Here is a 7,987-nt window from a genome sequence, read left to right on the forward strand (position 1 = left end):
GATCCGAACCCGCGGCCTCGGTGCTCCCAGCGCCGCACTCTCCCGAGTGAGCCATGGGGTCCACCCCATTGTTTTAAGGTTTAACATCTCATCAAAATAATGCCTGTTCATATCTTCAAAAACTGTATGCTGTAAATGCATATTAATAAAAAGGCAGCAACTCTATGCTTCCACACATTACACCCAATTCTCTTTCTTCTGAAGGAGTCAATTTGAAGAATTTTTCATATGTATCCTGACATTGACATTAGTCTGTTCTACAGTTTTAGGTATTATCCATGAAGTGTGTACAATGCAAGATGAGGACTGTTTCTCTTTCACATCACTCCCACACCTGTCCTTCCCCTTCCTCTATTCTTCCAATATGGTCAAATATAGTTATCTGTAAATTAATATTTAGATTTTATATTTTTTGACCATATATTCTCATAGCCTAGTCATGTAAGCTTATTATGATTACATTTTCTCTTTGGTAGAACCTTTTATTTCTCATGAGGTTATTAATTGCCTAATTTAAAAAATTTGCTTCATATTCTAAGTACTATCATCAATTCCTTTTCAAACTCTACACCAAAAATGTAAATTTCACCTCAATCTGTTCATACATATCAGTTCTCATCTGGTTTTATCCCTTGGAGACATCCCCGTGTGATCTCCTTGGAAACTCCCTTTGCCGCCATCCGGTGTTGAGGGTGCTCTCTCCTGGTCCCATACAAACTCTTTCTTTGCTCCTTGCTTTTAGAGCAGGGGTTGGTAAACTACAGCCATTGAGCCAAATCCAGTCTGACATATGACCTTGTAAATAAAGTTTTAGTAGAATGCAGACGTGTTCCTTCATTTATGCATTCTCTATGGAAGGTGTCATGCTATAATGGCAGAGGTGAGCAGTTGCAACAGAGATCATATGGGCCACAAGCATGGGATATTTACTATCTGGCCCTTTACAGAAAAAGTTTCCTAACCCCTGAGGTGGAAAATGACAAAGAATGGAGCAGCCGATGTACAGTGGCGTTGCTGAAGGAGAGGCTGGTAGAATGAGAACACAAGCAAAAATATAAGCTTAATGGAAGAAAGCTTTTCTGAAATGAAGGATGATAGATGAGGGCACTTCAAAAAGTTCATGGAAAGATTTGCAGTGTCTTTCAATTCTACTTTTCCATGAACCTTTTGAAGTGCCCTCTCCTAGGAGCAACTTTGTTAATAACTGATCAAAGAGAAGTAAACTCTATATTTCAGCTCTGGCAGATTTTGCTGGAGTAACAACCCCAGTGCAGTGGGTTCACACAAAGAAAGTGTTTCCTTGCTCCTGTGAAGGCCACAGCACAACCCGATGACTCTCCAGGGTGGATGTCCTCTGCGGCCCACTCAGCATCTGAGGTGCATTGACTTTATGGATCTGCACATCGACCCCTGCTTTCCGGGTTGCCATGGAAAGGGAAGGGCATGCTGGAAATGGAGCACTGGCCCTTAAGTTGTTCTGCTGGAAGTGAGGCGTTCCACTTCCATGCACATGTCACTAGCCAAGCAGATGATCAGAGAGCTGAAAAGCATGATCCTCTGTCTGTCTAGAGGTAAAGGGGAACCAAATACTGGTCAGCCATAGTCATACCTGCTGCATCTTTTGTAGAAAAAGTTCTGCAAGCTTCAGGACTGGAAGGACAAGAAGGTTATTTACAAAGGGATAACAAATCTCCTTGGCTCCAGAGCTTTCTAGAGCAACACCAAATGTTAGAAAACAACAAATCAATTTCTACAGAGAGTGAAGGGAAACTTGACCATCCAGCTTATGCCTAAGTTATCCTGACCATGTGAAGACAACCAGATGGTGTTACTCAACAGAAACTCATGTCTTTCTTTTTTTAAAAGACCGACAAATGGTGGTGGTAAGCACTGAGACGAGACCAAGGAGACACACGTTTAAATAACTATTGCATCCTAGTCATGAAAGTGACCAAAAATTGTGTCTTTATAAAATCACATTTTGTAATTGCCTGTTGTTTGTGATCATATATGCAATTAATTTTTGCATATGGATCTTGTATCTAGCTAAGTTGATAATCTTATCTATGATTTCTAATAATTTGATTATTCATTTATGGTTTGTATGTATTTAGTTGTAACAAAAATAATAAATTTATGTCAATGTAATTAGTATAAATTTAAAACATGCATAAAATGTTAAATATTTTAAAAGAACATATTTATAAGTATTTGTACATATAAAAATATCACAAACATAGTGAAAGATAAGAATGCCCATCCAGAAAGGTGAAAAAATTTAAATTAAATTAAATGAGTAAATACACTGCTCAAAAAATATTTGTAAAAGGAAATACATATATATGCCCTTAGTAATGACAAACTAGTTGAAATGATAAATAGGAAATGTGTTAGAAAACATATAAATTAATGTAATTCTATAATTACAAAAAATAAAAATCCTGATAGATAATGTATTAGTTTCCTAGGGCTACTGTAACAAATTACCAAAGTGAGTGACTTAGAAATTTTTTTCTCTCACAGTTTGGAGGCCATAAGTCTGAGATCAAGGTGTTGGTAGAACTGCACAGCCTCCAGCAATTCCAGAGAAGAATCCACTCCTTGATTCTTCCAGCTTCTGAAAACTCAAAGATATTAGCTGAAAAATCATAAGGAGCAAAAGTAGAGTCTATTCATGCATTCATACAATTTATTCAACAAATATTTATTTAGAGCCTGCCATTCTGGATGCACAGCATAGATTGATAAGTAAGACAGACCAGTTTCCTACAGAATATTGTGATAATTTTATTTTTCTATTTTTTATTATGAATATTCATGAGATACAAAGCTGATTGTCACCCCTCGTGCCCATGATGTGAGGGCCAGATTCATACTGGCAGCATACCCATTACCACAAATTGCGTTTGCACCCCGTGTCCCCCACCCAATTATCCCCAACCTCCCTCCCTCCCACCTTTCCCCCCACTCCACTTTGTAGCCCAAGGAATGTTCTCTCCCTCTGCAAGACCAATGCACTACTGTGGTCTTTATTTCCTTCCTTCTTTCTTGTGATAATTAATTTTAAATTAAACATTTAAAATAAATAATAATCCATAACAACAGCAGTAAACATTTCAGACATAGAAATATTTAATAGAATTTACGAATGAAGCCATCTGGGTCTCTAATTTCAAGAGAAATATAGTTTTTAGCAAGACAAGATGCCACAAATATTTCAGAAAGAACTAATACCAAACCTAAACTCTTTAAGAAAATAGAGAACACATCCCAAGTCATTTTAGAAGGTGAGAGTTCTCTGAAACAAAAAGCAGAAAAAGGAATTAGAACATAGGAAAATAATAGATGAATGTTCTTCATGAAGACAATACCTTGAACAAAATATTAGTGTACTGAATTCAATAATATATATAGATATATAATATATTAATTATATATATATATATATTATATAAATGTACCATAATCAGACGGGGTTTATTGCAGGAATCCAAGGTTGGGTTAACATATGAAAAATTGATCAATGTAAATCACCATATTAAAAAGAAAGAAAAAAATATGATTATCTCAAAAGACATAGAAAGAGCTTTTGAAAAATTAGCACCTAATAGCAAACTAAGAATATAAGGGAACTTTCTTTTTCTGATAAAAGGCATCTGAAAAATACCTACAGCCAATGTCATACTTAACGTCAAAAGACTCCACCCATCCTTTCCCTTAGGAGAAGAAACAGGGCTACACCTTTCAGCACTTTTTCATTCGACATGGTGCTTGAGGTTTAACTACTGTGATAAAGCAATACAAAGAAATAAAAGACCTACTGATTGGAAAGGAAGAAGGAAAACTTTGTTCACAGACAACATGATTGCATATATATTAAATTCAGTAATCTACCCCAAAAACTACAAGAACCAATAGCAGAATTTAGCAATGTTTCAGGGTACAAGCTCAATGTAGAAAACTCAAATTGAATTTCTATGTAATTGCAGTGCACCATAGAAAAATGAAATTAAAAACAATAGCATTATTTAAAATAGCAACACAAGTCATTAAATACTTACGGATGAATTTAATAAAATATGGGCGAGACCTATACATTCAAAACTATAAAATGTTGATGAGATAAATTAAAGAAGACCTAAATAAATGCAAAGAAATACCATCCTCCTGAACTGGGAGAGTCAATATTGTTAAGATGTTACTTTTCTACAAATTGATGTATAAACTCAATATGATCACATAGGACATGATCTTAATAGATATTTTTGTTGAAATTGATAAAACTTATAAAACGCAAAGGGTACAGAATAGCCAAAACAATTTGGAAAAGAAATACAAAGTTGGATGGCTCACACCACCTGATTTTAAGACTTACCATAAAGCTACAGTAATCAAGACAATATAGTATTAGAGTAAGAATAATTTTAAAAAATTTATTAATTTTTAAAATTAATATTATTATTTTTTTACATTGTATGATATTGTTGCAGAGTAGTTGGAAGGGAAGGGGAAAGAGGAAAGGGATGGGATGGAAGAAGGAGGAAGGAGGAAGGGAGGGATTGAGGCCTGTGACACCCCCTTCATTCCCACATGGGAGACCAGGGGGCTTCCAGCAATGGCTTGGTCATTGCTGGGTTGGGTAAAGATGTCAGGGTGTGTGGCTAAAGCCCTCACCCACCACCCCAGCTTGGGAGGCCAGGATCCTTCTTGCTGTGGCTTGGTGGTCATTGCTGGGTTGGTTGCACATGTCAGGGGGGCATGACTGAGGCCCAAGGCCCCCCGCCATCCCAGCCTCAGCTCCTTTTTTTCAGTTGTTGTGGCTTCTCACTCCTATATGGGTCCATGGGAACCATATCTGTGGTCTTGTTAGCATGGGGACCAGTAAGGCCCTCTTTTCCCCTGCTGCCTCCAAGAAACTTCATCTGAAGGGTGCAGCTGTGGTTTTTGCCAGCTCTTGCTCTGTGTGCTCAGCAGCTCCAGGCTGGAAGCAGCTTGGATTTGAAATGGTCAGAGCAGTTTTTTCTTTCTCTCATGGTGGCTTTTTCTGTCTTCATGCACTCTGTAGGTCTCTCTTCCTCTTCCCCTGAGCTCTAGCAGCCCCAGCTTGGCTGTAGTTGCTTTCTTATGGTTGTAAATTGGTTGATTTGTGGGAGAGAGTGACACTGGGGACATCTATTCAGCCATCTTGACCGGAAGTCCTTAAGAATAGATAGTCCAGAAATAGTCCCACACATATGTGGGCCACTGATTTTTAACAAAGCTACCAAAGCAATTCAATGGGCAAAAGGAAAGTCTTTCAACAAATGGTGCTAGAACAAGTAGATATCCATATGGAGAAAAATGAATTAACCCTTACCTCACACCATATTAAAAAATTAATTCAAAGTGGATTAGGTCTCAAATATAAAAACCAAAGTTAGAAAACATCAGGGAAAATCTTTGCCTGCAATACATTTTCATATACACAGAATCATACAGTATGGGTTCTTTTATATTTCTTTTATTTGCTTAGACTAATGCAGATTCATTCATTGATTGGTTTATCAGCAGTATATTCCTTTTTATTACTGAGTAATATTCCATTGTGTGATGTGCTATTTGTTTACCTGTTCACCTGATGAAGGACGTTTTGGGGAAGTGCATTGACTATAAAGGCACATAAAAGGACTTTCTGGTGTGATGCAAAGATTCTATATCTTGATAGTGATTGATACATGGATATATACATTTGTCAAAACTCATGTAAATGTACACTTAAAATGGGAGAATTTTATTTTATGTAAATTGTTACTCAATAAATTGAGGAAAAGTTTTCTGAAATGTATGTGATCTGGGAGAAGCAGCTCTTCTAGTCCTACCCCTAATTTCCTGGACTAAATAAAGATTCTCTGAGCTGGGGAAGAAAGAGAAGCTGAATGAAGGAAGATAGTGGACTGGGAGTCCTGGGCTGATGGGCTTCTGTCCCCTGTCCCAGAGCCCTGGAGAAATGTCAGGATCTGAGAGCAAATGGTATTATTTTCTACTTCCTAAAAAATGCCCTTGGGAAGTGGGGATTTTTCCTCTCTCACCCATCCTGGCATGGTAGAGATTATAAAAAACAAATCTATGGGTTTCCTAAGCAAAAAACAGGGATCTTGAAGCTGTAAATCTCCTAAAGTACGAAACCTGAATGTTTTTTCTGGTGTCCAAAAGTGAAAATGACGTAGGATTTTTCCTCTCTCACCCATCCTGGCATGGTAGAGATTATAAAAAACAAATCTATGGGTTTTCTAAGCAAAAAACAGGGATCTTGAAGCTGTAAATCTCCTAAAGTACGAAACCTGAATGTTTTTTCTGGTGTCCAAAAGTGAAAATGACAGTGGAGTTCCAGTCAAGATGGTGGAACAGACGGTCCCCAGCGTCACTCTCTCCCACAAATCAACCAAATTTACAACTATAAAAATGTAACATAAGCCAAGCTGGGGCCACTCGAGCTCAGGGGAAGAGGAAGAGAGACCTACGGAGTTCATGAAGGTGGGAGAAGCCATGATGAGAGAAAGAAAAAGCTGCTCTCAGCGTTTTGGGCTGTAGCTGCTTTAAGGCTCGAGCTGCTGAGCACGGTGCAGGAGCTGGCAGAAGGCACAGCTGTGCCCTTAAGATGGAGTTACTTGGAGGCAGCAGGGGAGAAGAGGGCCTTGGTGGCCCCCAGGACAGCAAGACCACTAATAGGGTTCCTATGGACCCACACAGGAGTGAGGAGCCAGAACAACTGAGAAAAAAGGGAGCCATTCAGAGGCTGGCGAGTCATTGCAAGGGACTGACACAGGGCCTATCCCATGGGAAGTGTTTGGAGCACGGGTGGTCGGGGAGATGAGCCCACCAGGAGAACACTGGGACACAGCAAGGACAGCCGATCTGCCCGCCAATCAGCTCAGGACCACTCAGAGGAAACTGGTCAGGAATGCAGAATTGCATGGGGTGCAGTTTGATGAAAAAACTCAGGCCCAGATCAGAGATTCTACAGAACGCAGATCTACTGGGTCTCTGGAGAGCTGGAAGTACCTATAAGGTCAACCACTAAACCTTGAGCTGCACAAAAAGCCTTCCCTAGGGAAACAGCAGCAAAGCAGCAATTTAAACAACCACACAGCTCAAGTACTGGTTCCCACAGGAAGTTCCCCCATGTTAGAAGCAAAGGACAAAAAATTAGTTCCGGGCCAGGCACACCACCAGCATCTTGGGGCCTGCCTGGGAACTGGAGGCTTGGATCCGGGGACCGGACCCCACTCCCACTTCCAGGCAACTGTGCCAGTGCCTTGGGGCCAGCCCGGGGACCTGAGACATGGAGAAGGGGACTGGACCCTCCTCCCACAACGAGGCACACCAAGCCAGCGCCTTGGGTCTTGACCAGTGACCCAAGGCATGGAGCCGGGGACTGGACTCTCTTCCTACAACCAGGCACACCACGCCAGCACCTTGGGGCCCACCCAGGGACCTAAGGCAAGGAGAAGGGGACTGGACCTCTCTCCCACAACCAGGCACACCAAGCCAGTGCCTCAGGTCCTGCCCAGTGACCTGAGGTACGGAGCCAGGGACCAGACCCTCCTCCCACAACCAAGCACATAGTGCCAGCACCTTGGGTCCTGCCCAGAGACCTGGGGCATGGAGAAGGGGACCGGACCACTCTCCCACAACCAAGTGCACCAAGCCAGCTCCTTGGATCTTACCTGGTGACCCAAGGTATGGAGAAGGGGACTGGCTACCCCTCCACAACCAGGCACATGGTGCCAGCGCCTTAGGGCCTGCCTGCCCAGGGACCAGAGGCATGGAGAAGGGGACCAAACACACCTCACAACCAGGCAAACTGCCAGTGCCAAGGAGCATACCCAAAACAGCACCTCCACGTGTGTGGCCCACCATAGCCACCACAATAACCACAGCTGCCACAAAAGCAGCTAGATGCCACAACCACCATGCAGATGGTCCGCCAACCACCGGAGTGCATTCA

The sequence above is a fragment of the Galeopterus variegatus genome, unplaced genomic scaffold (genome assembly GCF_000696425.1).
Source record: "Galeopterus variegatus unplaced genomic scaffold, G_variegatus-3.0.2 Scaffold11222, whole genome shotgun sequence".
NCBI classification, from domain to species: domain Eukaryota; kingdom Metazoa; phylum Chordata; class Mammalia; order Dermoptera; family Cynocephalidae; genus Galeopterus; species Galeopterus variegatus.